The sequence below is a fragment of the Miniopterus natalensis genome, chromosome X (assembly GCF_054644295.1).
Source record: "Miniopterus natalensis isolate mMinNat1 chromosome X, mMinNat1.hap1, whole genome shotgun sequence".
NCBI classification, from domain to species: domain Eukaryota; kingdom Metazoa; phylum Chordata; class Mammalia; order Chiroptera; family Miniopteridae; genus Miniopterus; species Miniopterus natalensis.
Window position 1 is genome coordinate 38,494,403 of NC_142103.1, and position 5,661 is coordinate 38,500,063.

Genomic DNA, 5,661 nt, shown 5'->3' on the forward strand with positions numbered 1-5,661 from the left:
ATTGATCGATATGTCTGTTCTTGTGGTAATACCAGACTGTTTTGATTACAGTGGCTTTGTAGTATAACTTGATTTCTGATATTGTGATCCCTCCAACTTTGTTCTTCTTTCTCAGGATTGCCGTGGATATTTGGGGTCTTTTTTTGTTCCATATAAATTTTCATGGTGTTTGTTCTAGATCTGTGAAATATGCTGTTGACATTTTAATAGGGATTGCATTGAATTTATAGATTGCTTTGGGTAATATGGACATTTTAATGATGCTAATTCTTTCAATCTATGAACATGGTATATTTTTCCATTTGTTTGCATCTTCCTCTATTTCTTTTTTCAGTGTCCTGTATTTTTCTGAGTAATGGTCTTTTACATCTTTGGTTAAATTTATTCCTAGGTATCATATTTTTTTAATTGCAATGGTAATGGGATTGTTTTTTTAGTTTCTGTTTCTGAGAGTTCATTATTGGTGTATAAAAATGCTATCAATTTCTGGGTGTTAATTTTGTATCCTGCTACCTTGCTGAATTCATTTATTAAATCTAGTAGTTTTCTGGTGGAGTCTTTAGGATTCTGTATGTATAATATCATGTCATCTACAAATAATGACAGTTTTGTTTCCTCCTTTCCAATTTTGATGCCTTTCATGTTTTCCTCTTGTCTAATCACTGTGGCTAGGACTTCCAGTACTATGTTGAATAAAGGTGGTGAAAGTGGACACCCTTGTCTTGATCCTGTTCTTAAGGGAAATGGTTTTAGATTTTGCCCATTGAATATGATGTTGGCTGTAGGTTTGTCATATATGTCCTTTATTATGTTGAAGTATGATCCCTCTATTCCCACTTTGCTGAGAGTTTTTATCAGAAATGGGTGTTGGATTTTATTGAATGTTTTTTTCTGCATCTATTGATATGATCATGTGATTTTTGTCTTTCAATTTCTTTATGTGATGTATCATGTTTATTGATTTGCAAATATTGTACCAGCCTTGCATCCCTAGAATAAATCTCACTTGGTCATGGTGTATGATCTTTTAATATATTGCTGAATTTGATTTACTAATATTTTGTTGAGGATTTTAGCATCTATGTTCATTAGGGATATTGGCCTGTAATTCTCTTTTTTTGTAGTGTCTTTATCTGGTTTTGGAATTAGGCTAATGCTGGCCTCTTAGAAAGAGTTTGGCAGTGTTCCTTCTTCTTGGATTTTTGGAAATAGTTTGAAGAAAATGGGTGCTAATTCCTCTTTAAATGTTTGATAAAACTCCCCTGTGAAGTTTAAACTATTTTTTAAATGTTTCATGAAACTTACAATAAATGAGATTAAAGATTATTAATATAATTTTAAAAGACTTACTAAAGTGACATATATCTTCAATATATACTTGATCTTGAAGAGATTTAACCTAAATACAAAAGTCAAAAAATCAAGATTTTTAATATTGAACATAAGATTTTTGTGCTTAATTTTAATAAGAAATCAACATGTGAAACATTTTTGTTTGTGTATTAAAGCAATGACATATTATTGGATATATTAAATGTGATAAGCAGAATAATGTTCCCACAAAGGTGACCACACCATAATCCCCTGATCCTTAGAATATATTACTTTATGTGGAAAAAAAAAGCTTTGCAGACATGATTAAGGTGACAGACCTGAGATAGGGAGATTATATTGGATTATGTAGGTAAGCCCAAAGTAATCAAGAGTACTTTAAAAAGAAGAATTTTTGTTGGCTGTTGTCAAAGAGAGATCTGGGAGAATGAGAAGAAAGAGAAAGTCAAAACATAAGATGACTTCACCCATTGTAGCTGGTTTGCAGGGTGGAGGAAGGATGCCATTAGCCAAGAAATATGAGTGGTCTCTATAAGGTAGAAATGACCCTCAGTTCATAGTCATCAAGGAAGGGGAAATCTCAGTCCTACAACCTCAAAGAACTGAAATCTGTCTACAACCAAATAAGCAAAGAAAAGAAATCACTCCTAGAGAAGTCAGAAAGGAAAGCAATCCTACTGACACCCAGTGAGAACCACGTAAGATTTCTGACCTACAGAACTGTATGATAAAAAACTAAACATTTAATAACCAAACCCAAATACTACACCAAAACATTTAAAACATTTTCAAAAGTTAAAAGCAGGGTGTTTAACTCTCTAGTTTCATAAAATTTCAAATTAGGGACTGTAGAATATTAAAATTGTCTTCATTAAGAAATTTCACCATGTTTTAGGTATTTATCCAGGAAAATCTAACATAATTATGAAACACTTCATTCTGACATTCCTGGTGACCTCTCATAAGATTTTTTTTTTTTTTACTTTTTTAAAAAATTCTCATCCAAGTACATTTTTTATTGATTTTTTTTTTAGAGTGAGAAAAGGAGAGAGAGAGAAACATTAATGTGAGAGAGAAACATCAATCAGCTGCCTCCCAGATGCTCCCCAACCAGGGATCAAACTAGCAACCTAGGTATGTGCCCTGACCAGGAATTGAACCTGCAACATTTTGGTGTATGATATGCCGCTCTGATTGAGCCACCCAGCCAGGTCTAGGATTATTTTTATTTACTAGAAACATAAGTTAGAGAGGGAAATGCTTAGCTATGGAAGAAGCTTAAATTTCAAGCTATCTAACAGTATTACAGATATGGTTAACTTGGTAAAAGAGAATAAAAAATAAAATTGTTTAGCCTGAGTAACTTTGAAAACTAAATGTTGAAGTTTGTAGGGTCATCACCTTTGATCTCAACTGACTGAGTAAAGTAAGCTCCTTTCCTTATACCCCCACTCTCCCCTTGGAATATACACTCTAAACTTTTAGTGAAAAATAAGCTTCTCTTATACTTGTCTTATGTCTTTAACATGTTGGATTTATATGCTATTTTTTTGGTTATACTAACTAAATCAAGAGTCATTGACTCCTTTATGAACATACTGAATATGTTGGACCATATCTCAAGAAAAATACACAAACATATACATATATATGCATATAATATTTTCACATGGTTTCAGAACAAAATATTTTTTGCAATGCTCTTGTGGGATATAGTGTTGAAAACAATGCAATACATCATACTCTTCCACTCTGTTCTGTACAATCTCTCCATGCAGCTACCTGTGTGAATTTTCTATCATGCACATTCAGATCAAAAGATACAGAAAACTAATGGATGCCAGAGGGGTGAGGGGAATGGAGGTCTGGGTATAAAATGTGAAGGGATCAGAAGTACTAATTGGTAGTTACAAAATAGTCACAGAGATGTAAAGTACAGCATAGGGAATATAATCAATAATATATTAACTATGCATGGTGCCAAGTGGGTACCTGAAATATAGGGAGAACACTTAGTAAAGTATATTATTGGTTAACCACTATGCTGTACAACTAAAACTAATACAAAATAATGTTGAATGCAAGCTGTATTAAAATATAAACCTAAGCAAAAATGTTTTAATTGTTCCTTATTGTCTGTAGATGTTCAAGTCAGAATATTATGTAAGGACATTCTTAGTTTCTCAAAGCTTTTGGATCTCAGACAGCACTATGAAGCATGGACACCTTCATACCAAAATGGATATAAACATAAAATTTGTGTATATTTTGGAATATTCATGAACCTTGAAGGCCATCATTTATCAAAAGTAAAGAATTCCCATTCTAGCCCTAGCTGGTTTTGCTAAGTGATTAGAGCTTCATCCTGTGGCCTGAAGGTTCCCAGGTTCACTTCCAGTCAGGGGCACATACTTGGGTTGCAGGCTCGCCCCAGTAAGAGACACACAAATTGTGTCTCTCTCACATCGATGTTTCTCTCTCTCTCTCTTCCTCTCTCTCTCTCTCTCCCTCTTCTACTCTCTGAAAAAGCAATGGAAAAAATATCTTCAGGTGAGAATTAAAAAAAAATTTCCATTTGAGAGAGTACAAAATCATTAAATATTTAAAATAATTATACTATAGAAACTTAGCTTTTGAAGAATAATAGAAGGTAAATTAAAGTAAATGAGTATGGAGGGAGAAAATTCAAATAGGAATAATATAGTAATTACGCTAAAAGTTGACAATGGAGTTTTGTATAGCATGGGAATACAATAATTCATTTAAGCAATCATCTATTAATGCACATTAGGCTATTTTCAGTTTTAGTTTTTAAAAATCATATATAGACTGTTGAAAGTAGGATATACATACACATATGCATGTGTGTGTGTGTATATATATGTGTATACATTTATATGCATTATATATTAAGTATATTATGGCATGGGAACCCTTATGTCCTACAGAAACCCCTATCACCATAAAAACCTCATGTCAGTCTCTTTACCCTGCTCTCTCTCAGGCCCTTTCAGACTTGCTCGGGAGGTGAACTGCTCTCACCCTAAAGTGTTATTATGCAATGAATAAACTTTTTTATACCCCTTTGTTGTGTGTATGTGTGCTTGTGTGTACATGCACATGCACACACACAATATTATCAGTCTCAATATCCAAACCAAATTTTGCATGGGGTTCATCCTGCTCTTTAGAATGGTTACACACATATATGTACACATAATTTTTTCTCTGTAGTTGCATACTGTTTCTTATTTCTTATTAGGTTTATACTTTTTTAATATATTTTTTTTAATTTTAGAGAGAGAGGAAGGGAGAGGAAAAGAGAGAGAGAAACACTGATATGAGGGTGAAACATCTATTGGTTGCCTCTTGTATGCACACCAATCCACAATCAGGGCATGTGGCCTGAGTGGGCATCAAACTGGTGACCTTTTGGTACATGGGATGATGCTCAACCTGCTGAGCTACACCAGCCAGGGCTTTTGTTTATACTTTATTTATTTTATTATGTATTTATTTAGTTATTTAGTTATTTTTTAAAATTTATCTTTATTGTTGAAAGTATTACAGGTGTCCCATTTTTCCCCCCAATTGACCCCCTCCACCTCGATCCCACCCCCTCCCCAAGCCTTCACCCCTTTATTGACTGTGCCTATGGGTTATGCATGTATGCATATAACTTCTTTGGTTAATCTCTTCCCACCCTTCACCCCCCTTCCCTCTTCCCTCTGAAATATGATAGTCTGTTGCATGCGTCAATGTCTCTGGATCTATTTAGTTTGTCAGATTCTTTTGTTCATTAGCTTCTTCTTAAAGAAGATCTTTCAACATTTCATGTAGTACTGGTCTGGTGGTGATGAACTTCTTTAGCTTTTCCTTGTCTGAGAAGATCCTTATCTGACCTTGAATTCTAATTGATAGCTTTGCTGGGTAGAGTAATCTTGGTTGTAGGTTCTTGTTTTTCATCACTTTGAATATTTCTTACCACTCCCTTCTGGCCTGCAAGGTTTCTGTTGAGAAATTAGCTGACAGTCGTATGGGTGCTCCCTTGTAGGTAAATAACTGTTTTTCTCTTGCTGCTTTTAAGATTCTCACTTTGTCTTTAACCCTTGGCATTTTAATTATGATGTGTTTTGCTGTGGGTCTCCTTGGGTTTCTCTTGTTTGGGACTCTCTCTGCTTCCTGCACTTATAAGTCTATTCCTTTCCCCAGGTAGGGAAAGTTTTCTGTCATTATTTTTTCAAACAGGTTTTCAATTTCTTGCTCTCTTTCTTCTTCTTCTGTACCTCAATAATATGAATGTTGGGCCACTTGAAGTTGTCCCAGAGG